The sequence below is a fragment of the Vicugna pacos genome, chromosome 9 (genome assembly GCF_048564905.1).
Source record: "Vicugna pacos chromosome 9, VicPac4, whole genome shotgun sequence".
NCBI classification, from domain to species: domain Eukaryota; kingdom Metazoa; phylum Chordata; class Mammalia; order Artiodactyla; family Camelidae; genus Vicugna; species Vicugna pacos.
The window spans coordinates 19,429,026-19,456,048 of record NC_132995.1 but is presented as its reverse complement, the minus strand read 5'-3'; the positions used below and the strand labels follow the sequence as shown (position 1 = coordinate 19,456,048).

Below are 27,023 nucleotides of genomic sequence, written 5' to 3'. Positions count from 1 at the left end.
CAGGCCCCCTGGGCTTCATGGAGGCGTATCCCCAAAAAACGTGCGATTCAGCTGCTTGCTTCCAGAGTGCCCAGAGCAGTGCTGTGCTGTGGCAGCCCGCAAGGAGCTTGCGATGCATGGACACGGGGGTAATAATCAAATCAGACAGCAGTTGCATTTATTTTGCCTGGTGTAATATCCAAGAAGAAGGAAAGAACTGAGCCAGCCAGACGTAGGTCTGAAGAGAGCCAATGAAATGCTGCAGACCGTGGCTAGGGCAGGTGCATGCCTTTGCAATGGAATAGGAGTGTGTTTAAATGTGGGCTTATTTCAAGTAATTGTAGATATTACAGAAATTCCACTACAGCCAAGGACCACGGAGAGGGCTTGGAGTTTGAGGAAACAGGATTTAATGGGCTTGAGACTCTGGGTTCACCTCCAACGGTGTGTGTAGGCTGCCGCATGGAGCACTGGGGCTGCCAGAGAAATACTGTGTGTGTGTGTGCGTGCGTGTGTGTGTGCATGGGTGCACATACGTGTATGTGTACACACCTCGCCTCTTAGGGTGATGATCTATAGAATATTCCCTGCGAATGAACCAGCAGCCCTGCTCCCCGTGTCCCATTCTCCATGGGCAAGCAAGGTCCCCTACTGAGGTCAATCTTCTTCACCCAGGGTGACTCTGTTTGCAGACACACTGGGTTTGAAGACCACCTTTCAGGCAGCTCCCTCACTTCCTTTATATTCGGTACGATTACAGTTTTTGTAACCCAGATGGCAGTGGTTTTAACAAATAAACCAATGCCAACGCCGACTTCCTCGGCTGGACAGATGAGAATCAGCTTTAGCAAGTGAATAGGTGACATATCATGGAGTATATTGACTAATCCCTTCCGTGTCTGAGAGCGTTTTCCAGATCGTAGGCAAATACACTGGAAGCGTTTAAAATAGAAGGCACGGCATGGCCACAAGTGTATTCTGGGGAGTGTCTGCATCTACGTGCTGTAGGCAGGTGAGTATTTACAGGAGGTGCCTTGAAGTTGGGGATGCCGGCGGGGAGCCCTCTCCATTGCAGGGATGATTGTGGCAGGAACACGCCAGAATGATACTCTGCCTTCATTTATTATTGGCTACCAATGTGACTATCTTTTAATTTTTTTAAACAAATAATTTAGTTGTAAAGCCTCAGACTGATTTTTTTTTGTGAAATAGTTCTAGTGAGCTAATTTATTTTTCAACTTTAAAACATCAGCATTTTATAGATCTGAATTTCACAATGTGAGGATGATTGCTACGTACAATTTGCAAAATTGTGATTAGCCAGCCCTTGCTTTGAGTTAGTTCTCCCTAATTCACAAAGGCTTCCAAGAATAGTCTGCACAAAATTCAGTTTGCAAATTGCAGGGCAGATTTTTAGAGGGCAGTTTAAAGAATGAAGTCCTAAGGGTTTTATCTATATTTATATCTCTTGTTAAACCAAACTCTTATGTAAATGTTACAATCTGTAAATAACTAGCAGGGCTGCCTTCTTAAAGGCAAGATTGCATCTCCATTTTTGAGATTTAGCAAAATTATTAAATGGCAGAATTGACTAAGATGCAAGTATATTTGGAACCAGCTAATAAACATTAATCAATATCATCAGCTGTATTTGTGTGGGTGTTTGAGGGTTTAAAAGTACGGAGACCTTTCTGTTTGCAGTTGAATTTCCCACAAATTAAAATAAAATAAAAAAGACCTTGCCCTTAGTGATGTTTTGAGGGGGAAATGGTGATAGCTTTGGATATTCTTACTTTTTATAGCCATTAATGTTTCACTAAATCTTACACGACTGTATACAGTCTGGATTATTTTTCATCCTTCTGCCATTGGACAGGAAAGAAATTACTGGCTCCCATCAGCGTTACTGGCAATCCCCACGTTCTGACATCTGTTCCTTTCCAAACATTTTAGCAACCTTGATGAAATGGAGTTCAGTGTTAGAAGCTGACTTGAAGGGAAAAAAAAAAAAGGGGGGGAGTGATTAAAAAATAACATTGATTAAACACCAGAAGTCATTTTCCAATCGCTATCAATGTTTTGATGGCCGCTGCAGTTTATTTTTCTTAAATCCAGACAACATATAGAAATTTTAATCATGTTTAATCTTTGAATTAAACTGAATTAGTGGCTTCTCATTTTTAAATAGGAGTATAGTGGACTCATTCTAGTCAATTTTAATCAAAGTCTTTGAGCCCTATTCATAAGGAATGTTTTTGGTCTTTCTCAGAGAAATCATGTAATGCACTTCTCCTGAGCAAATTATACTTGCTCAATTCATTAAGTCTTCTTTATCCCCTGGTTCCCAGGCAAAAGCACACAGCATCCTGGGGGTCAGGACCCTCCAGAAGGAGGGGCTCGGGGGTAGGAGGAGCAGGGGCAGGGTCTGGGCCTGATGTCTGAAGAGCCCCTTGGAGAGGCCTTGCAGACGGAATGGCGGGTGCATGCACAGTCTTGGGGAAACTGGGGCCCTAGGAAGAATAAAAGGCTCCCCTCCACCACCTGGGTTACCCAGATGATTTCCAGATTAATTTCCTCCTTTAAACCCATTCAGATCTCTCCCCGACTTGGCCCCCAGCAGATTCAGGGCCTGTAATTCAATTTGTAGCCAGTAACGAAGGTCTGCCATGCACTGGGTGTGTCATTGGAGACAGAGGTGTATTTCCATCCGTTGATCCATATAATACATATCGAGTGCCTGGAGTATGTCATACGCTGGGAGGGTAGCAATGAGCAAGCAGGGAAACACCCCTGGCCTCCTGGGCCTTCATTCTAGTGACACAGGCAAGGGCATCTCATCATTTGCTCCCCTCGGGCATGAGCCAACCCGGGAGGCTCTTCCCCAAGGCCACACCTTGTCTTCCTGGTCAGGAGTGGTTAAAGGAAGCCGCCCCCCCCCCGCCCCGCCCCGACGCTGCTGCCTGGAGCCCCACCCACCTTGTGTCTGGTTTCTTTGCAACCCTGACCCTCATCTGCGCGCCTCCAGGCTCACCACCTTCTCCAAGCGCATTCTCTGAGCACTGAGAAAACTTGGGGTTTGCACAATAACTCCTCTCCCCACATTTGTAGTTCAGAATGACAAAAGAAAGCTTAATCCAGGACCACAAAATCAGGAAACAGGGAAAGTGAGAAACAAACCCACCCCAGCACCCCTAATTCTCACCCCCCGCCCTCCAACACAAATCATGTGCTTTGGGTAACCTTCCTCGTTTTCTCTGATGTTTCCATAATGTAATCAGTTTTTTTTTTTAAAAATTTATTGGCATATAGTTGATTTACAGTGTTAAAGTGATTCAGTTATACATCTATATGGTAACCTTCCTTTTCATCGTCTCTTTGCATAAACCTTTTTCACCGTATGTGATCGTAATAATTGTACTCATAGTTTTAAAATCTTTCCCTTGGCATCATGTGGTTTGTACCTTGCTAAGTTTCCGTACTGCTCATAACCTTCATTCTGAATGGCTTCTGTTTTCTGTTGAACAGATATGCCATAAACTACTTCAGAATTCCTTTATTATTGACGTTCAAGTTATTTTTCAATAGTTCTCAAATGTAAAAGCTACTGTGATGGGCATCTTGCTACAAATGAGATCTTCCTTCCGTATTTCAGGTTATTTCCTTAGGCCAGAACCCCAAAGGGGCAAGTGTCCCTGGGTGTCCCCACTTCCCTGCCCTCTCGCCCAGGTTTCTCTGTCTTTCTGGGACTTAGTCTTTTTGTTGTCTGTCTTCAGGGCAGAGGCTGCATGTGTCACAGGCTCAGTGTTGGGGAAGGTCCGGTTAGGCCCGAGTCCTTGGCCAAACCCAGGAGATGCAGCCAGTTTTCCTAAGGAGCCGCCTTTTTCCTGAAATTCTCTTCTTTTTCCTGAAAGTCCCTCTTATTCCATCTAATCAATGCTTTGTGGGCAAAATCATTCGTTTTGAGAGTCCACACTTTAGTTTTTGGAATTTTCTGTTGCCCGACATCTGGAAAAGCCTTGAACCTCCCACTGGCCCGCTACACACCGCTGCCCCCTTGCGAGCCCCTTACCCTCCTTCCCAACCGGGGGCTTCCAAATGCCTGCAGTCCTCCAGGCCAAGGCAGAGGGCTAACGTGCTAGCAGGTGCAGTTCAGCCTTGTCGAGATCACTCTGGTTTGGCTTCTCACACCTCACATGGTTTCATGGGGGCCCTGCTGGAAGGGCTGGGCACCTGCTGGGAGAGATTTGCTGAGTTTTCAAAGCCTTCATAACTTCCTGGTTCCTCAAGGGAAGTACACAATGGCAGGTCAAGTAGAGGGTCTGAGAGGCACGCTTCGTCTCCCCCATTAACTGAAGAGCCGGTCATCAGAAGCAAAGCCAGGAGCCTCGGATCCCGGACACTGGGCCTCGGACCCCGGAGGCTCTGGTCCCCCTGGGTACGGGGCCGGCACTCAGTGCTATTCCTGATAAACCAGACCACTCCCTTTCTGTTGAGGGGATATGCCATAAATTACTTCGCAATTCCTTTAGTACTGACGTTCAAGTCATTTCCAATCTTTCTGTGACATAAAAACTACTGTGATGAGCATCTTGGTACAAAAAAGATCTGGGTTCAGGATCAGAGCTAGGAAGGTTCCCAAGGGGTCTTGTGGCCTCCTCCCTGGGGTGAGGTGGGCTGGTAGAGCCCGGACCTCTAGTGCTGCGGAAGGTGGGGACAAACGTGGGTGGGAGTCTGCTCTCCACTCAGCTCCCACCTGGCGCAAATGCCTCCCCTTCCTCATGGCCCACTCAGCCCCTCCCCACTTCCTTCCCTTCTCCCCACTCCCATCCTCACAGACTTCCCCCTCCTCAGGCACTTAACTCTAGTCCAGCAACACCTCCCACCTCCCGTTTGCATCTGGATCTTTCTCGAGTTGCTAATTCACCCACAATCAATAATTTTATTCTTTTAAAGAAATTATAGAATATTTCTAAGTGTATGCAGGGAGAGGGGAAAAGCACAGTGTGTGTCGTTTTAGATTTGATGTGTTCTGGATTTAGAAGTGCTGAATAATTCATTCCTGTTTAAAAAATAAACATACTATCTCTATCAGGACTTGACTAGGGGACTTCATAATGAATTGGTTCCAGGGTTGCAGGGTTCTTGGGCTGGGCAGCATGAGATAGGAGGCAGGCACTGTCTGGGGAGAGGCTGTCCTCTTCTCCATGGCTGGGGTGGCCAGACGGTCTTGGCCAGGCTTGGAGGTGACGTTGCTGGATCTTAGAGATTTCACTTCCTTTGAGAGGTTCTCTCCCCTGGCTTGTGTTCAGCCCCCCAAACCAACCACCCTCCGTTGTTCCGCCCACTGCCACCCACCCTTCCCTCCATGTCCAAGTTCTCTGTTCATGCATTGTTGTCTGTCCCTCTATCTGCCTAGCCATCTCTCCTGCCCACTGTCTCTCTCTCCATCCATGTGCCACCCTTCTTTCCCTTTACTCATCTGCTCGCTCATCCACCCATTTACCCCCCATCTCTGTCTGTCTATCCATCCATCCATCCATCCTTTGTGTCATGAGCATCCACACAGCACACAATTCTGAACTCCACAGTGCCTGTCCTTGTATTCCCATGGGAGATTCAGGCAAAGGAATGATTGACAATAATACTAGGTGGTCCTTTCCTGTTGACAGCGCCTCTCCCAACCAAGTTGGAGCCTCTTACTGTGACTATTTATATGCTTTCTCTTTTTGCATGAAACTCCTTCTCTTCTCCCCCTCCTTCCTGAAGACTGATGAGCTGATTCCGCTACGGAATGTGTTAATTAACAGTAGTAACTGTTCTATGGGATGCCTTCTAGACCTTTAGTCGTACACAGGGGAAGGTGGGCCAGGGAGGGAAACGCGTCTGCCCACGGCATTCACTGAACAGGACTCATATGAGTGCTCTTGTTCTGGATGCATCCACATCAGCTCCTCGGCCTGGGGAAGACTCCCAGGGAACTGTTTTCTGGTGTCAGGGTTCTCATCTTCCTAACTCAGGGGGAATTGCTGTTGCAGGGAGGGTTTTTCGTTGGGGCTGGTGTCATTGTCCAGATGCCCCGTCTCACTCCTCATTCTCCACCTCCCGTCAAGGACAGAAGATGGTTCTGGTTAGAGGCGGGCTCTCACCCCCACCCTGGAGGCTAGTGTTCCCCCGCAGCCTGGACACCTCAGCTGGGCATTGGGATCTGGGAGGAGGGACATCCGGTCTGTGGCCGTGATGCTGAGCTGCTGCTGGTGGCCGTGGGGCTTCTTTGGGCTGTTTCTTCACTTTAAAATGGGAAATGGGCATGCTGACATCTGTTTGGTCAGGTCCGGGGGTGTGGCGAGGCTCCAGGAGGAGGGTGGAGCGGCACCCTGGAAGGGGGAGGGCTGTGGAGAGGGCACTCCGAGGTGCAGCGGGGGTCCCCTCAGGCTCGAACCCCTGGGCTCCCTCTCTTCTTCTGCCACGAAGCACCCCAGCGGAGTCCAATTCTGTGGACGGTGGCCTGGGTAGAAGGGTGGCCCTGGAACCAAGGAAAAAGACCCAGCCCACGTGTCACGAGTGAGCAGCCCCAGATGTGCCCGGGGTGGAGCTCGCTGAGCTGTAGTCATCGGCGCCCAGCTTCCCGGCTGTGCCACCTATTGGGCGTGTGGCTTGGGGTGTCCCCTCTCCTCTGGGTGGCACATCCCTGACCGTGGAGTGAGGGGCTGACCTCCCTGGGCTGTGATTCCACGATTTGCTCCGTGAACCCACTCTCGCCTGCAGACTGCACGCCGCATACCTCGTCTCCCCTCTGCTAAATCACAAACAGAAATTGAACTTGGGGTCACGCATGAAGTCATGAGTGTAAGTTTATTTTTTACATGTGGAGTGTTCTTTATTTACAGCTGAAATCCCCTGAAGATTAAACTTTAAAAAGATTTAATAGTGCCGGGGTCAGATGGTGACCTCTTGCCACGCTCTAGGCAAGCAGGCAGAGCTGAGAAATCGCAGCCTCTTTGAAGAGGCTCGGCGAGGAGGGCGCCCGGTGTGAGGCCGGCGGGCTGGCGCTGCCCTGCCAAGCCCGTGGGAGGGGCCGGGCCTCGGGGGGTTCTGCCCTGTGGCGTCATTTTGCCCTGGAGGAGCAAGCCTCCTCAAGGCAGCCTTCCGTGTCCCTTTGGCTTCTTCTAGGGAACCCTCTTGAGTTTGGTCACCGCCAACTTCGTGAGAAGGGCTGTTGCCTATATGCCAGACGGTGGCTGGGGACATGGAGGGGTGCTGTCCCCTTCGGCACACCTGAGGGGACTCAGCTGCACAGGCAGCTCTGGGAAGACACACTGGGAGATCTTTTTTCTTTAAAAGCCTTTTTTTTACCCCTGTGCAATTTTAGCCTCCTGTTCCCTGGCAGCCTTTTGTTAAAGGATGCATTATTGTTGAAATCGATGCACAAGGAACGTGTGTCCGCCCTGGCTGTGGGCACGGAGCTCCGGCCCCGGTCCCCGGGGCGCACAGCAAACCTGGAACCCCCGAGCCCCTCACTGGGTGTGAACCCGCCCTGGCCAGTGCGGCCCGGCCCATCGACTTCCTCTGGGAATCCAGGCTCTTCTTGGCATACAGTTGTTTTATGAGGAAAGTGGGGTGTTTTCCAGGCCTGCGTTTGATTTTCACTTATAATTATCTCCACATAAGTCTTCAATTTTGGATTTTGAATTGGAGACACATGAACCCGGCTATGCATGTTAAAAGATCAGTGACAAAAATCACATGACATTTGCATGCCGTAATTATTCCCCCAGCCTCCTCAGCAGGCTTTGTTTAGAAGTCAGACCTGCATGCAGGCCCTTCGTTGAGGGGGGCTTTTGTGAATTTGGATTTGGATTTCTTTGTGTTCACATCTAAATTCCCCTAAGTGAAGCAGGCTTGGATTCAGACCACACTCCCGTATCTCCTAGACCCTGGCCTCCATCTCTCCGGCTCCTGCAGCACGAGCTGTGGAATTTTTATCCTTTGGGCAATGTATTTGGTCTCCGATGGATGGAATAGGGCTCATGAGGACATTGCAGGATGGGGGACAGTCTTATGTTACCCGGAGACCTCCCCCAGCATGGAGGGCATCTCCCGTCAGCAGTGCGAGTGGGCGGGGTCAGCCTGGCTCCGCGAGCCCCCATCTCTCGGGTGGACAGGTCAGCCTCCTCCATGCCTGCTTCCTCCTCTCCCGGATGGAGTGCCCTGGATGGAACCTTCTTTGTGGGGTTGGTGTGGATGGAAGGACGTAATGCCTGTTAGGTGCCTGACATGTAGAACAGCCCTTGGTGCATAATAACTATGACGACCATTAGTCAAATACTGGCTTATCAGAGAGCCATTAGGTGCCTCTGTGCGCCCAGCTCTACGGACCCGCGGGGGAGGCGGAGAGACATCCATTGGGTCCCCGTGGGCAGAACAAGCCAGACTGGTGGATGCTGGAGGGCAAGTTTAACTCCTGTGTGGGGCTGTGCTCCTGTCACAGCAAAACCTCCACAGCCCCCAGCGAGGCACCAGATGGACACATGTGCTCCTAGCGGGGGGCTTTGTGCAGCCTTCCTTGTGGCCCGGGCCGCCCTTGACCTCACGCGGAGCGTGCCCTGAGTTCCCTGCAGTGGACTCCTTGACTCTTGGTGCCGGCTCAGTCCATAAACGGTGATGCGTTACTGGGGCATCCACGCGGGCCTCAGCTGACCACCCAGGTTCCGGAGAAAGTGTTTTGTAACGCGAAGAGTTGTTTGCACCCCAAGTGTGCCCCAGACAAAGGCCTAATCTGGTGAATCCGCCCTATAGGAGGGAGGTAGTTGCTGGACCCAGTGTACACTGCAAGGGACAAGTATGCCTTTCTCTGGAAAAATCGGTGCCTGGACATTTATTTGGAGAGGGGTTCTCTTTGGATTTCCCTGCCCCTCTTGACGCCAATGTCACCATGTGTTTGGTGTATTTTGGATCCAGTTTGGTGGCCTTTAAGAATTAGGAACCATCAAGAGCTACTTAGAAATACTGGCTGCTTTAATCTTGTTATTCTTTTTTTGGTTTTTGTTTTTTTTTGGTGGTGGTGGGGAGTAGGTAATTAGGTTTGTTTGTTTATTTTTGTTTTAACGGAGGTACTGCGGACTGAACCCAGGACCTTGTACAGCATGCATTCTACCGCTGAGCTCTACCCTCCCCACAACCTTGCTCTTCTCGATTGCACTCCCCTCTCCAGCCCTCCCGCTTGCCCCTTGCCCCCAGCCCCCTGCCAACAATAGAATTTTGGGGCATTGTCAGCGTAAGAAATGGGAATTAGGATTATAGAAGAGAGGGACACACTTGTGCAAAGGGAGCTCTTCTGGCTCGTAGTAAAATGGACCTATTTTGCAGGCTTGCTTTTAGACAGTCAGCGCATCAGGGAGGCCCGCAGCTCCATGCGAGAGGCAGCTTAGCAGTCGGAAGGGCTGGGTCAGGGTCCGTCTCAGGCCTCTCAGGTAGATAAACACCTGTCCTGGGGCACATCTGCGAGTTGAGGCCCCGGAACCACAAGTCCGCAGAACAGAGCCTTGTTAAGAAAAGACCGAAAGGACTGGAGCAGGCAGCTTACAGGGAATATTTCTGCTTCATAGGAATGCGGTTCGGCTTGCTGAAAGCATATCCTTTGCACAGAAACACACATAATCCTAGGCCAACTTTGCCCTTTGAGTAAAAAATATGCTTAGTTGGAATTTTGGAGGTTGGGTGCGGGGGGGAAGGGGCTGGGGAATGGAGATGGGGAGGAATCTATTTCAAGCCTGTTCCACAGAATGTGTGCTTAGAGATGGCAACTCAGAGGGAGTAATGGAGTTCTGTGTTGTAACGTGGGACCAACGAATACGATAAAACATTGGTAAAAGTGGTGATTGCATTACGAGACCACCTCCTTTATGGCCCTGAAAAGTTTCCACTGGAGCGGTCTCTTGGACAGACCTTGGAAGGCCCACACGGATGGTGTGGACAAAAGTTTCTCAGGCCCCCTCCCTTGCTGCATCAGCTGCACCTCTTGGTGCTGCTGTAAGTTCTGAGGGTCATGTCAATACTTCCATCCAAACACACACCTTTTAAAAATGGAGATTTATGCCTGTGGCCGGATATTTTGCCCTGAGGCATAACTTAACTTACCGGGTCTGCCCGTGGGGGAGATACTTTCTCTACCAAATTTCCGAAGAAAAATCAAAATTGATTTGGGTAATATCGAACGGTTGCTACTTGATTTTCAAAAACAATATTGATTGAGCAGAGCAGACTAAAAGTACTGCAAAAATTTTTTTAAAATAGTTTTTGCTGATAGTTTATGATATGACTTAAATGAGATGCTGTATTTGAAAGTACTTAAGATCATGCCTGGCATACAGTAGGCGGCCAATAAGTACTACTTTGGCTCTCTTACTTTGACTCCTCCCACCACCACCACCACCACCAAAGCGCCATCACTAAGTTTTGTGAGTTGGGTCACTATTGAGTAATACATTGTATCCTTTATTTGTCATGATGCCGGGAGGCTCTGGGTGCCCACATGTTGAATATTAATTGTACTAAGTCTGATTCTGGGTAAGTTTGTGGCCAGTACTATGATGTTGAAATAAATTTGGTGATGTGAGCAGCTAGGGCAGAAGAGGCAGCACGGGGCAGAAGTCCACTCTTGAGTGGTCAGTTTCTTGCACCCTGGGTCTCGTGGGTGCAGGCCAGTGGGGGGCTTCCATTTTGCATCAGCCTTTCCTCTGGGACAAGAGACTTGCAGTTTTCTGGGCTCAGGGCAAGTCGGAGGGACTCAGAGGGACTCAGAGGACTCTTGACTTTGGAGCTGGGGATTGAGAGGCCTGGCTCAAGGCCTCGCTTTTCCACCAAAGGGATGTAGAGAAGAGTATTGCCACTGTGGACCTCAGGTTCCCGTTTTCAGTGGGTAGCGTCTAGGGCCCCTCCTCCACTGACATCTACATCCCCTGAGGCCTGCCCCTTTGCAGGACTGGTCTTCCCCCAGCCTCTACCTCCAGCACGTTCTCATCTTCCAGGATGAAGCTCAGATGTCCCCTCCTCAGAAAGCCTCCACCTCCCTCACGGCTCTCTGTCTCTCACCTGAGCAAAGGATGCCAAAGGGAGACAGACCTGCAGCTTTCAGTAAAATGAGAGCTCCATGCATCTGAGCGTGGTAGCAACCAAGGAAAGAAGCTGCTGGGCTAATAGGGAAGCGAGTGCTTGGGGTTCTGGAACATCCTCTTCCCTTTATGTAGAATCACAGTTCTGATGGCGTGAGTCAGGCTCAACGGTGAGCCTCCACTGTTTATTTTTTGTGACACTTTATCGCAACTTATGATTATCCTGATATTGTCTCTCTCATTCCCATAAATTTAGGTCCCACGACAGGAAGGGCCAGGTGCATCTTGCTCTGTGTTGCACCCTAGGATCTAGTGCAATATCTGATCCACAGGAAGTACTCAATGAATATTTGTTGAAAGGGAGCGTGCTTCTGTGATCCACGAGGCCCCCATCTCCTGGCCAGAGCCCCGTCTCTAGAGGACCGTGGAGCCCAGATAAATAGAAGTCTGGGAGTTCCAATGGGGCACCCACCTCATTCCGTGTGCTCTCTCCTTCTCAAAGGAAGCATCACTTGTGATTCTCCCAAGTGGAGGACTGGGTGGAGAGCTGGTGCTCACAATGGGCGTCCAGGTGGGGTTTGGCCCCTGAGACCAGCATGGCTTCTTATCTCTTCTACATCCTCCCTGTCTCGTGCTATTTCTGTCTGGAGCTGCCTGGATCATTCCTGGGTGAAACTTGCTCACCTGCAGGCCCGCCTGGTCCTCAAAGCAATGTCTCCTTCTGACACTTGTTCCATCAGTAGCTTCCACCTCACATCACCTGACCTCACCCGCACCCTGCGCCCTACCTGTGAAAGGTGACCTAGGCCTGTGTCACAGGCACGCCCATCCCCAGCCGGACCCCACCAAGACTAACCACGGACCTCCCCCCACACACACACAAATTAGTGGACTGTGTCTGTGTTGACACATCTATTCTCACCCTAATGATATGTTTATTTAACTGATGACTGCTGTCCTCATTAGGGACTCATTGTTGAGCCTGGAATAGTGATTATTTTTGCTGATATTCCTTTTCTGCAAAGATGATTTTTTAAAAAATCACTCTTTTGGTGTGCTATGAATCCTTAATGAGGATAGTTAAATTTAAAAGAAACCCCCAAACCACCCTGCAGGTTGAAAATAGAAGTGTCTGCACAAGCAGGCTGCTGATCTGCTGATTGCTGATGGACATGATTGGTGACAGACCCACAGCTTTCAGTCAAACGAGCGCTCCATGCATCTGAGCGTGGCAGCGGCCAGGGAAAGAGGCAGCTGAGCCAATGGGAAGGGAGCACTTGGGGCTCCAGAACGTCCTCTGTCCCTTATGTAGAAAGGGTCATAATTCTGACAGCTTGAGTATTAATAATGGCGTCCAAATGGGACCCACAGCTGGGTGAATCTTGAGGATGGATGGAGAAAGAGGTTTATAAAAACTTATTAGCTGGATACCCAGCAAGTTGGATGGACTTTCCAACCCCTGAAACTGATCTTTTTCCTTTGGAATTTTGATCAAATGCCCACGTGGCAGGTGAGTACTTCCGGCTTCTCCCTCGAGGAGGAAGACCCTGAGACTAGCAGCACTTCAGCTAAGACTGGGGTCAAGGTGTGCTGGCGTGACATCGGATGAGGATGTGTCTGCCAGATACATGGTCAGCAAGTGCCAGGTGAGTGCTGTGGGCGTCTGGTCCCCTGAGCTGGCCACTTCCTGGCGCCTGGGGCACCTCCTCCCTGACCTCTTGCCTCCTGCTCTCTAGGGCATCCATCCTCTCCTCAGCCAGCACATGTGGAGAGGCCATGAGTGCCACTTCCTGCGTGGCTCCCGGTCTACCCTCGTGCTTGGACAGAATCTTCCTCACTGGAGCTGCCTCCGGATGGTGGCCTTTAAAATGTTTCTGCTTGTTTTGCACCACCTGGCTTAGGGATGGGCTTATTCTCTGTCTTGGTCCTGCACGGGTCCCCTCCAGCTGCTTCCATCTGCAGCTCAGCACTGGGCCATCCAGCAGCCACTAAGAACCACTGGGTTCATGGGGTGACACCCACCCAGCTCTGTCCTCACCAAGCAAATTTCTCCCATACCCGGGTGTAGGAGGCAGAGCCATGGATGGGCCTGGGAAGAGGGGACTCCGCCCAGAAGTGTGGGCTGGTCAGTGCTTTCTGAGTAGACCGGGTGTCCTACACTGGTTTAGGCACTGACATAAGTCTAGGGCAGGGTCAGTCCTTGGAGGACTGAGAGTCCAGCTGGAAAGATCCAGCTAGCACCTAACTGTTGGTGAATTACTCGTCTGGTCCCTCTAGAAGGTGTCCTCCAGGAAGGCAAGGACCACGTCTGACCATTCCCTGTTGTTTCTCTGGCATCTGGCACATAGTAGGTGCTCAGGAAGGATTTGCTGATGGAATGAATAAATGAATGAAGGAGACACAAGTGGAATGCTAATGATGCTTAGAAGGGCAAGAGAAGGGAGCTCAGGTTCATGCATGGTCAACTTTGCCAGAAGGATTGTATAAACAATTGCTGTTGAAATTCAGAGGCTGGCCAGGGGCCCTTCAGGCTTTGGCTGCCCAAGGCTTCTTGGGAGAGATTGCTCACAGGGATGTGACTCTTAGCTGGCACTTGGAGGCAGAGAGGAAGGAGAAGAGCATGCGTGGAAGGTCGAGTGGGATGGGCAAAGGTATGGAGGTGGGACCACAGATGTGTCTGGGGGACAGGAGGTGGACCCCTGGGGCAGGAGTGAGCGTGTGCGTTTTAGACCATCTTGGAGAGGTCAGCAGAGGCCAGAATTCACAGGCCTGGGCTGGAGAGTTCAGCTGTGACCCCTGATGTTATTTTAAGGTGGTGGCTTTTTCATATTTAATTATGAATGAAATTGCATTTGAGGACGGCAGCTGATGACGGCGTGTGGTTGTGCTGTGTGGGCTGCTTTCAAAATAGCTTACCCCAAACTTCATTAGTGATTAGTTCGAGGAAAGTGCAGCCTGACCCGCCAGCATGTTTCATATTGTCTGTGTTCTCAGGGGAGGTCCTGGCTTCAAGGGCCCCGTCTTCTAAGCCTTGTTTTTGGAGGCCCATCCCTGGGGACCTCAGCATTTCTTGATGGAGGGCAGGTTGGCGGCCCTTGTATTTCTCCTTTGCCCTTCAAGTTAGTCCTCTTTCCTGCTATTTGAACTTGGAGCACCCTGAGGTGACAGACAGAAGCCCCCGCCTGTGGCTCTGCATGGCCAGGCTGGTGCTGGACACCTCGCCGGCCAGGCTGCTTGGCCCACCGGGTCGGGTTGCTGAGCCGAAAGGCTGGCGTCCCCGTCTCCTGACTTCTCCTAAATATGGTCAGTGTTTGTAGTAGCTCCCACCACCATCTGCCTGAACTGTAGCTTTCGGCTTGGCCTCCTCCCTGCTCTGGACTTAGTATAAACCCTCATTATAATCGAGATTAGCCTCAGTGAGAAGTACACATGGGTTGGCAACCACGGCAAATTCCAAACAGCGTCTCCAGCACCGCGCTGAGCGTGACATAACCGTGCCCGCCCCGCTTCCTCTCCTGACATCCTGCTCCCGACCCTGGCCAGAGACACCCCGCGGCCCCGGGCAGGTCTTCTGTGGGGAACACGCTGGCTCCAGGTCCAGCTTATATCCCTCGCCAGGGACTCAGGTTTGCTCTCTGCTCTGCTGCTGACCTTTGGACCCCGTGTGACCTTCAGAGAACTGTGGGATGTCTCTGAGCCTCAGTTTCCTGGTATCTGTGTACTGGGGTTAAAGTGAAAAGTAGGAATTAAATACATACAACAGAGCATGAAACTGAAAGAACTCGGCACCACCCTGGGCTCCCGGCTGGAGCGCAGTAGGTGTTGACTCCTCTGCTGCCCCGAAGATGGCCGTGACAGTGATGGTGGACAGTGTGGCATGGGGGCTGTGGAGCACGGAGCCAGACAGCCCACTGAACTGAGTCTGGGGTCCGTCACTCCCTGGTTACTTAGCCTTGGGCAAATCACTTGACCGTCCTTTGCCTCCGTTTCCTCCTATCTGCACGAGGGCAGTGCTGACAGCATTTCACAAGGTTGTTGTAAGGCTCTGAACTTGGACCACACCGAGGGGCGCCCGGCTCGCCGTAAGCATTATGCACGTGCTAGTGAGTCTTAGTTTTTACTGTTTGTTATTGGGAGTACTGTATAGCTATTTTATTTTATTTTTTAAATTTCCTTCCACTATTTATTTATTTATTTATTTATCTTTTTTTTTCTATTGAGTTACAGTCAGTTTCCAGTGCTGTGTCAGTTTCTGGTGTACAGCACAATTTTTCAGTCATACGTGAATATACATACACTCATTTTCATGTTCTTTTTCACCTTGAGCTACTACAAGATATTGAATATATTTTCCTGTGCCATACAGTATAAACTTGTTTATCTGTTTTATTATGTATCAGTCAGTATCTGCTAATCTCGAACTCCCAGTTTATCCCTTCCCACCCCCCTCCCCCACTGGCAACCACAAGTCTGTATTCTATGTCTGTGAGTCTGTTTCTGTTTCATGTCTAAGTTCACTGTATTATTATTTCAGTAGTTGTGTGATCTTGGGCACACTCGTTAACCTCTTTGAGCCTCAGTTTCCCCACGATGACGCAGAGGCGCCCTCACTGCAGGTGGCTCTGTTGACTGTCGGCATGTGTGAGAGGGCGGGGCCTCGGGAGCCTGAGGGTGCTGCCCCGCGGGGCTCTCTCCCTGGCTGGCCCTCCTTCCCCCGGGCTGTGACGCTCCGTAGCTAAGTAACCCTGGCTGCCGTGTGGCTTTTGACGGAGGTGCGCGCGGGAGAGCCGCATGTGCCGCCTCCTCCTTTGGGTGACAGCTGTTTCCAGGCAGATGCCTCCCCCATGTTCTGGAGCAGTGAAAACAGGGGAGAGCGTCCCAGATTTAAATTTGGAATGTGCACGGAATCGTGCCAGCCTGCCTAGGAGCCCACAGGGCCCGCACGCTGGGTGTTGTTCTGGGTCACTGCTGCTCCGACCCTGGGACGTGAGACCCCACATGGCAGGGTCTGGGGTTCTGGGTTGGGCTCTTAAACCCTGAGTGCAGTGGGAGTCCCAGAGCAGCGTGTGAGGCTGGGTAGGGCCTCTGACCAGCCACGTGAGCAGTCTTTCTCTGGGTCACTGGTCTGCTTGGCGAGGTGCAGGCGTGAGGCGCGGAGGGAAATGGATACACATCAGGAGGAGTGGGCAAGAGAGGGCACATCGGACCTGCTTCCCGAGGGTCTCCACACCATAGCTCTCCGGTCTCAGAGTGTGACTTGCACAGGCTTTAGCTCATTCCTGGGCTGAGACCCCCTCACTGACATGCTGGCCTTCCCTGGAGGGTCCCTTGCCCACAATGGGCCTCCTGCTAGGACCCACAAAGTCACTCATAGAGATGGACACTGCCACCTTGGGGTGAGGGTCGCCCTCGTTGCAAGTGGCTTTGCAGGACCTCCACACCATAGACTGCCAGCCGGAGTCCTGGGGAGTGGAGGGGAGGTGGAAGAGGGAGATGGGTCGTGCTCTGCGAGGGCCATTGTGGGTGGGTGGCCACACTAGCGTCAGGGTGGACTTGTCTGGCATCTCCAGCCCTGCGTGCCCTCTTCTCCCCCAGATATCTGAGTGTGACCCTCACCTCGGGGCCTCCCCCGGTTGTGAGCTGGCTGACCCTGTGCTTGTCACTGCAAGGAAGGCAGGCAGTCTCCCAGCTATACCTGCCCTGGCCCCTGGCAGCCTGCCACCTGCCCTGTCCCTGCCCCGGGAGTGCCTGCTCTAAAGGGGAGCAGTGAGGACAGGGAGCCTGGTTGGGCTGGCCTCGGGAGCTGATGAGCAGTGTCTTGGTCACTGTGAGCCTTTCCTGGGGGAGCCAGAGAGGCCCCCAGGCTCCAATGGCTCCGTCTCTGGGGGAACAGGGGCCAGCTAGCCAGCCCAGGAAGTCCAAACCCAGTAGTCACTGCGGTTCCTCAGAAGTGGCCTCAGGGGACAAGATGATGTCAGAGGGCCCCAGGATACATCTCGGGCAGCAGTCCCCTCCCTGATGGGATACTGCAGTGGGCTCAGCTGATGCCCCATGCAGTGCTCCCCCCATGCAGCAGTGTCTTCCAGACACTGGGTTAATGCACTGTCCCTTTTAGTCTCCTCCCCTTGTCACCTCTGAATGTCTCCGAGACAAGCCTTGCAAGTGAAGGTCGGTTTTCTTGCCTCCTTGAGGATTAATCTTTTCACCTGCTCAGGCACCTTCAGATCCCCTTGGACCAGGGCTCAGAGCAAAGGAAAAAGGGCCGTCTCTAAATTATCATCGTCTCAGACCTGCATATTTACACGAAAATAAGCCTGAATGCCTTTTCTTAGTATGCAATTTGCTGTCTATTTTTAACTTGTATATACAGGGCCCCAAAGAAAATTCTGCGAGGAAGTGAGAGCGCATTGTGGTTGCAGATCCACAATCGCCGAACCACCTAAGATAATTGCCGAAATGACATCCTTTACAAAATGCAAGGCTCACAGAGAGCGGGTTCCTCCTGCAACAGGCGTCCTGCGCGTTTTCCGTCCCTTCGCCTCTGCCGCCGCGCACTTGATTCCCTTCCAGCCATGTCAGGAAGACTTGAGGGAAAAAATCCCACCATTAAAGACGTGCTCTTTGTTTTTTCAATCTGTGACCCCGGCAATCTCTTTAGCAAGCCATGGTTCAGTGAACTGGCACACAGCAGCCGTTCAGCAGTGGAAAAATCATAAAACAGATGGAAGCTTTACATTTTTGTTTAGTTTTTAAGAGCAGTTTTTATAACATCGCTTAAAACCATTCTGATGCATCATACTGTTTACACTCAAAGCTTTGTAGCTAAGATGTTTACAGTATGGAGAATGTTTTAAGATATTTTATAGTTATGATATTTAGATAATTGGCAAGGAAAAAAATAGTTTGTTGAGATTGCAGTGATGTTGGTAATCGTGAAGTAACTTATGAGTCTCAATAAATATGTCCAGTTTGGTGGAAAGTACAAACTCAGTTAAAACAAAACAACACAAGAGGGAATATCTTTGTAGTGAAGTCATTTCCTTTTCTTAATCAAAAGATGACAGGCAGGGCCTTAGAACTCCCATCTGCGCGGCACCACGCCACGGCCCTGAGCCGGCTGCCTCTTCTCCTGTGATGGATGGTTGCACCACATCGGGCACTGCTAGTCCACATGAGTTCATGCAAACACCAAAGTTAAGAAAGTTCAGTTTTAGCCGGCCACCTTCAAATAAACCCAGCACAGCCCCCCCCAACATATCTTTCTGCAGTGGAACTTCGGGAGATTTTTTTTTTTCTAATGTCAAAGAATTTATGCAGAGCTAAGATTTGGAGCTCCTTTTTTCTTTTTTTTCTTTTTTTTTAAAACGGCCCCAAAATGGCATTAATCAAAAACAATAACTCCTTTTAACTTTTCTAAGTGCTCTAAAGGAAAGTATGAAATAATCCGTGTGTGGGCCACAAATGTGGAGAATGCAAACATTTCACAATAAACATGTTTAAATGAAAGACCCTGGCAAGATAGTCTGAGAGATAGTACATGCTGGGTTAATTAATGCGTACTCATAAAAATAAACCTCACTTTTAAGATTTGACCAATAAAAATCATTAGCATATTTGGATCAGATGACTTTATGTATACATTGAACTTCTCCATGGCAAATGGTCCTCTGGAACGCCTGGAAACAGATTCCAGTTTTAAAGTCCAAACTCTCTCTCTGTCTGCTCTTTGTGTTTCCAATACAGTGATACAATGATTTATTCTGGTTTTATCTGTTATACCTGCAATTGATCTGGTGGTGATGGGATTAAATTTATCATTTTAGATGAATAAATCATAGTTAGATAGCCAGAAAAATGTTTAGTTGCATAAAAGTGCCTATTGTTTGCTCATAACACAACAGCGTTTGATTTTCACTATAATCAAATTACTACAGTGCATTATTTTTACTCCAAGATGTTGATTTTTTTTTTTTTTTTGCTATCTTAAATTGAATCATTTCGGCCTATTCACAAATGCAATCTTTTAAAAATATTTTCCAGAAATCATATATTCAAAGCCTGACTTTGGGCTGTGGATACACAGTGTTGTGAGGTTCTGTTAAATTAGAAATCACGTAATTTTCTGAGCCTAATTACTGTATAGAAGATTCTGATTTTATGTTGTGGTTTTCGTATAGGAAAAGACAAACTGCTACAAAGACCTCTTCGGTATGAAACTACCAGTAAAACCAAACTCATTTTAAAAGAACTGAGATTGGAATTCGTAAACTCAGTAGAAGTTAAGTTGTAACTACCCAGACAGTGAAATTCTGAACCCAAGATAATGCCACATTTCAAATCCTTATGAAAATAAAAACAACCCAACAAAAATTATTGAGGAAAAAACTCCAGCATGAGTTTAATTTTATCCAACTTTATTGGCAGCTTATTTTGAACTAATGTGCAATAAAGTTGCCAAGCAGAACAATTGAAAGAAATGAGAAAAAACATTTTTGGGGGGTTGTTTTCTTACACTGTTTGTTTTAATAAAGACTGTAGAGCAATAAACACCTGAATCAATGATTTGGTTTGGGGTCAGCCAGATGGCTTTCAGCCTTGTCGCTGCTGCTGGGATTTGCCAGTTCACAGAAGGGCAGGCACTGGGCCGTCCGTTTCGAGCTCTTCCGGGGCAGCTGTTCCTGGGTCTGCTCTACCCCCCGCCCCCACAGGGACAGATGTGGGCCGCGGGGCAAGCCCTTCTATGGTAGCATCATCCTATCTAGCCTCAGTGAGACAAGTACCCGCTCCTAAGAAAGCGCCTTTCACATGAATGTTTCTGGATAAAGGACTTGCAAGTCCAAGAGCTCCAGCTGATTGTAAACAGTGTCGGCTTCATACCCTCATTTTGTCCCAGAGACTCAACATTGCCTATTTTAGAGAGCGTGTGTTTATGCCTGCAAAACGAACCTCTGTGTGTGTGGATGTTTGTCCTGAAGCCACACCTAGTGATTCCTGGGGTGGGAGAGCATCTCTCTGGAATGCCCGTCACAGGCTCTGCTTCCTGAGGGTAGCACGCTTCTCAGCCCCTCCCTCCCGCGAGGTGGGGGCTGGGCTTGGGGGAGGCTCCCCCCCCAGGGGTGTCTCCAGGAACGCCTTCACCCAGGAAGGCCCTGTGCCCATCTGAAGACGAGGGGGGAGGAGGTAATGTGTTCAGAGGGCTGTCACCTGGGGTCCCAGAGGAACCCCAGGATCTCCTGGCAATGGGATTAAAAATCTACCATGCATCTGTGATTTTGCCATGGAGAAGCCCTGCAGTTTCCATCAGATTTTTGAGGGTACTTGCTTTTGAGAAACACAAACTTTTGTAGACGGACCCTTAGAAGTAAAAACTAGGAGATGGTAGCCTGTTCTTGGAGAAACTGGGAGCTGCTTCAGGACGGATACAAACATCTGCTCCCAGGAAAGCCTGACCCACAGGACGCTGGGTTGGGTGTGGGGGAGGAGAACAGAGATGGGTCGTCCCCAAGTGCATCCTACAAACTGCCACTCTTTCAGTACTTTTTAAGGTAATGTGTTGATGTGACGGCTGTGATGAACACAAGCAACAAGTGCTGGGGAGGTGAGCCCAGGCCTGGGTGGGGATGTGCGGGCCCAGCCTGGGTGCTGGGATTCAGGGGCTGGGAGCCAGTGCTGAAATGCACGCCTCTGCTGTCTCTCTGGTCTCCCGTCCTCTTTGCCTGTCCCCAGGGATGGGACTTGGACACGGCAGTGGCCCATCTCAGATGCCATGCTGGGGACCCTACACGTGCATCCTTTGTTCCCACCTTTGTGCCAACACTGGGCCTGAAATCTCGGTAACTGTTGGCTCCTGTGGCTCACTTCTCGCCACCAGCACCTGCCACGCCCTGGGAGCTACTTGTTGAGCGAGTCCCTCTCCTGGGCCGATGCAGGAGGGAAGGGCTAGTTCATGGTGTGTGAGCCAACATTCTGTAGGGGACACATAAGAGCTAACCATGCACCAGGCATGCTATGTCAATTAATTAGTTACTAACCATCTCATTTAATTTAATTAATTCTTGCGACAACCTTATGACTTGGGTACTATTTTCATCCCATTTTAAAGATGAGGAAACTGAGGCTCAGAGAGGAGGTCAGGTGCTCAAGTCCACAGTCCAGAGCGTAGTGGAGGAGAATTCAGGCCCAGGCTGCTCACCCCAAAGGTGTTGCTCTCAGCTCCCCACCCCCACGGTGCCCCAACGTCGAGAGATGACTTCAGCTTCGACGTGGCTGAGCATTTTCCTCTTTGATATAGTTAGGTATCTGTTTTACATACTTAGATGGGGAATAAATATTGTTTTTGATTTATGGCAGTGTAATATAAAATTTCCATTTGAAACAAATTGATTTAAGGAAATCTGTGAGTCAATTTCAAGAAAAAGCCTCACTAGTTAACGGTACAGGTATGCGCAGAGATGGTGGTAGGGTGAAGGTGGTATGCAAATCACTGAAATCTGGGCCACGTTGTCCCCAGCCTAGTTAAAGTGGGAGAGCAAAGGAAAGTATAGCCCCTCCACACTTAGAAATTTCAGATGAGTTCTTGTCTTCATTCTGGGAGACGGCCTCTGATGGTGTCTAATGGCCAGTTTTTTAAGGGAGAGTCTTGGGTGTTTTTCCTGACACGTGTTTAAGGCAGGATTTCTTTACCCACCAACAGGAGCCTCTGGTATTCCTCAAGAGCCATGCCTGGGTTTGAGTCCACCTGCCTCAATGGGGACTGGCCTCTGGCTTGGAATTAGTGGCGGGACTGGAAACAGAAGAGAGGAGTGGGTGGCTAATCGGGGCTGGAAGGCTGTCAGTGTGGGAAGGGATCTCTCTAGCTCCTGTGTGTAAACACCAGCCTGCCCAGGTATTGATGGCAATATTGGGGTTGGCATACGGCCCTGTTGACCACCCGACATCCAGGACATGTCCTTCCATGCCACTATGACTGCTGCCACAGAGTTAACAGTTTCCTGGCTATCAGGAAGCCTCCAATCCAGTGGTTCTCAAACTGGCTTCTGTGGGACCTCAGGGGTTCTAGGAAGCAGCCTCAGGAGCCAAGAGAAAGAGAGGACTTGAGGTCTCCTTTGCAGCTGTGGCTAGAGAAACTGCTTGTATGGTAAGATTTCCTTGGAAAGTGACTGCTAGAAAATGCTGAGAAACCATGATCTAGATCAAGTTCTTGATTCTATGGATAGGAAACCAAATTCTGTAGTAGAGCAAAGAATCACAAAGATTGACTCTGTACAGTTATTTTAAATAGAAAATGTCTTTATTGAGGCAGGTCAGTGGAGCTTGGTAGAAGAAATAAAATACATACCTGAAAGGAGTCATGAAGGTTCCTATGGTCCAGTCTCCCGCTTTGGGTAGCCTGGCCCCCAGCACATGTGGCAGAGAGGGATGCTCACCTAGGAACAAGCCCTCTATGGGCCGGGGACCCAGAAGCCACAGGACAGAGCTGTTCGGTGATATCAGACAATGATGGCAGATGGTTGGGTGGTGACTGGGTGCCAGGCCCTGAGCTAAGCATTTTCAGATATGTTACCTCCATTCTAAAGATGAAGAAATGAGGCGGGGGGAGGGGGAAGGGATAGCTCCGTGGCAGAATGCGTGCTTAGCATGCATGAGGTCCTGGGTTCAATCCCCAGTAGCTCCATTAAATAAATAAACAAATAAACAAACAGATAAACAAACAAACCCCTAATTACCTCCCTCCTCAAAAAAATAAAAAATAAAAAAAAGAAATGGAGGCTCAGGTGGTAATGTGCTCCTGCTGGCTGCGGCTCCTGCCCCAGAGGAGGTGTCCACCAGTGTCTAGCGTGTGCAAGACTGCACCCAAGCCAGGTGGCTCATGGTCAGAAATGCCTGACTGAGCCCTCTCATCCGGAAGCTTCAGACTGGAGGCACGAATATTGTTTCCCTTCCCCTGAGTCTGTGGGCATTTGTGCAGAATCCTATTGGCTGCCCCACAGGGTTTTCTAGGAGCTTGTGTTCTTTGAGATACAAGCAGGGAGCCCGGGATGGGTGTCCAAACACTTTGACAAAATAAACAAGAAATTACTATTTCTTCTCTTACATCTTACATCAGCTCGCTAGGTGCACATGCCATAAGAGATCATGTGGATACCTGTTCATTAAAAAGGTGCCAATGGTATTCTTTCATTCATTCATAAGGCATTTTTTATTTACATATGTATTTTTGCATTCACACATTAATTCATGCATTTACTACTTTTTGAAACTTTCAGTCATCATTCTATCTCTCCATCCATCCATCCATGCATGTCTTTATACATTCATGCACTTATTCACCGAATTTCTCTGTATATGCATCTGTTAGTTCATTCATTTATTTCATTCTTTCCACAGATAAAACACTTGGAAATTAATTAAATTCTCTGGAGAAATGTGGAGTAGTTTAACCATAACCCAGAGTGAACCCTGGGCATCTTTCTCATCACTGGGCGTGGAGGCACATGGAATTGGCCAAATAGTGCCAGGGGCCCTGAGGGAGAATTATTGGCCCACCAGAGGCACAGGCTAAACCCATCTATTGTGACCCTGGGATCTAAATGTCACTTGTGTGCTGGGGTCTTGGAGTCTTCCCTCCCCAGGTCTTCCCGATGGCCTGAGAATTTGTGGGGTCCTCCCAGACTGCCTCAGTAAGTCTTGTGACCCTGAGCCATCCTTGGGTTGCTCCTGGGGTGGCAGAATGCCTCATAGGGAAGCAATAGATGGTTGAGTCCAGGAGCTAGGGCTGCGGTGTGACAGTTTGGAAAGAAGGGGCTGTCTGTCCAGATGAATTCATGAGGGGCACACATGGAGTGGGTAGGAGAGGCAGTGAAAGGCACGGTGGGAATGAAACATAACAAGGGTCGTTCTCTTCTCCCCCACCGAAGGGTTTCCATCTTTTTTATTTTTTTGAATGTCACATTCTGGATTTGAAAACACAGAACCCATAAAACATAATAATCAAAGGTGAGGTGAGGTGAGGTTTCTAGCAATGGTAGTAATATTGGCTGCAAGCCAGGCTAAGAACGAGAACGTTGTACCCTTGGACGTGAAGGGTTTGGAGAGGGACCTGCCTCCACCAGACTGAGTGAGGATTAGAGATAACTTTTCCGTCAAGCTCTGAGTTGGTGTCGTGAATATAGACAGGTTGTTTCGATGGCTTAAATGCAGACTTCTTTTGATTTATGGTTTATTTGCTCCCACACTCAACCTTCCTTTTTTGTGCAGAGCTCGAAATGTGTATCCGTCCCCTTGCTGCTTTGCAGACTGTGTTTAAGTGTCTGGCTGCAAGGATGCTTTTGATAAGCAGAACATCAACAAAGGGCTTTCACACGTGCAGGCTGCGCGGGGTACCTGTTGGCTCTAGAAGATGTGTTCAGCCTTTATCGCTCTGTAAATACTTTCTTCTCTGCAGGGAGGGCGGCGTGGGTGACCAGCTGGAAACTCATCCTATGCTCCTTTAGACTGTACTTAACTCCTGAGGTACCCTCCTTCCCCTAGGCATTCATGAAGCCTCACCCCAAGAAGACAGGCTTAGGTGGCCCGTATATCAAAACCGCGTGCACACTGAATCTCAACTCATGGCCAATCAAGAGTTCTTCCTGTAGCCTGGTTCCCTAGGTAACAGAAGCGTCCATCTGAGAAGGGCCACAGGAGAAGGAACCTCCCCCGCCCAGCACGCACGTTCCTCCTTTGCCTGTCCCAACTTTGTCCTCCCCGTCCAACCATCCTTTTGCTTATTGCTCTACTTGATTTAAAATACACAGCCATAAACACTCAGGGCAGCCAGCGGCATGGCCGGATATAATATTAATTTCTTTTCTGGTTTATTTGTGAAGGAGTCAACCATATAAATCACCTTAAGCCACTAAGACAGAAAGTGAAATCGCGTCTTCAAATGGAGAGGTGTAGTGTGTTACCATTAAAATCTAAGGCGCATATGTGATCAATTTGAGGTTCTTAATGTGGGTATAGTTTCGTTAACATTGCTTTAGATTATGTGAAATGCTCTGAAAGTTTTTTTTTTTCCTTCCCCTCCGTTTTCAGTGGAAGGCATCCGGTACCCCTCGGCAGCATATCGTTAGAAAGTCTGGTGTCGGCTGGACGGTCTCCTTGTAATGCCATTTTTCATGACTTGTTTAATTAACAACCATTTTTGACCTAGACTAGTTATAAAAGTGTTGCCATTCTCTCCTGCTAAATTATGTCTAATGAACATATTTGCATGTTATCAGATATAGCAATATATCATTTCAAATTTTGGCGTTTAAGCCTGCATCACTCAAAACAGCTTTTGTGGATTAGTAAGCAGGTGAAATCAAAAATCTCATTTCATATCTGACATTAATAACTTTCAGGGGGAATGAGCATTGGCATTTATGTCTGGACCGGAATCGAGCCCAATGTCCTAGAAACACAAGGGCAGCAGACAAACCTACTCACCAGATAGGAAAATAAATCATGCATAATGCAGAATTTCTACCTTACATGTTAATTAATGTGTGCAATCAATTACTGATGTTACAATATGAGAAAGAAACTGGTGGGGAATGGGGTAATAAAAAATACCTATAGATTTATCTGCTTCTTTTTTCTATTTAAACAAATAGTCTTCAAGCCTGTGAATGCTGTGTTGAGACATGCTCTGAATAATAAGCATCATAAAATCTAATCAGATTTATAAGAGGAATTGATTGTTGTGGCAGGAGGAGAGGGTGGAAAATAAGCTGAAATTTAAGTGTTAATTTTTATGCTAATCCACAGTGGCTTCATATGAAGCAATTTTGTTCTGTGCCACAAATATAAAATTGTCCCTTGCAGAGAAATGTCAGCTTGCTAGACCTGAAAGCAGTAATTTATTAGGTATGTTTCTATTAGTATGTGTCACAGTTGTTAGCAGGCAATACACACAATGGTGCTTCATACTTATCCTCCAAGTCTCAGAATGTTTCAGCTCAGTGGCTGGAACGTGGGGCATTAATACATTATCATATGCGGGGTGGTCTGTGCCCTGTGGACAAAAGGCTATTTAATACAATTTAATGTCATTCTGAGAAGAAGTGGAAAAATAAAGACGGGGAATGAAATGGCATCTGTGTGTTTCACAGTGCACTCATGCACAAACCCTCAGTTTAAGAGGTATGACATTTCTGCCAAGAAAAAGAATAAAACTGGGGCATTTTTTTTTTATAACCTGTTCCCCACTGCAGTATTTTCTAAATGCTATTAAGTGATCGATTTACACGGCCCCATGATGATGTCATCTATAAGAAGGGGAATGCAGATGACAGCAAAATACTAGTGACAGTGACCTTGTTTCAGAATCCTTGGAACCCTGTCAGCTTTGCTTCCAGTATATGGTTTCAAAGAATGTACTTTTTGGACAATATCTAGTTACTGGGTAGTGAATTAATAGAGTTAAGGGTTCTGATGCAATTCACATATAGGTCAATTACATGCGCCAACATCTGCTCTGTCACCATCATTTGCATATAGCATTCATATGTTAATGACGCCTCTTTTTACTCAAGTAATATATTTAAAAAACAAGATTTGCATATCAGTTTGGATCAGTATATTACAAGCAATTTATCATTTTCTCCTTCTTGTTATGATTTTTAAGAACAATATCTTGAGTGATGGCTGCTATATTTGAGCACGGCTCTGATTTATACAAGAAACCCTTCAGTGGGAAAGCTTCCATTCTAAAGCTGCTTAAAGCCTTATAAATCAATAATGACACAGATGGACTGGTGATAATCTATTTAGAATGCCTGATAGCAAATATTGTTGTACAGATGATTAGAGTGGTAACTGTTTTAGCAGAAAGCCTTTCCTCTCTTTGTAAATGGTAAGTTTGAACAAAAAAAAAGTCCTCACACATGGACTTATGTCAGGAAATCT

The 27,023-nt window shown here is 48.5% G+C and overlaps 1 protein-coding gene across 2 annotated transcripts in view; it reads left to right on the top strand.

The window, feature by feature from the left end:
- Window positions 1-27,023, top strand: part of ZNF536 (zinc finger protein 536) — a 411,089-nt gene that overhangs the window by 79,233 nt on the left and 304,833 nt on the right. The gene's annotated exons all lie outside the window — the stretch shown is intronic.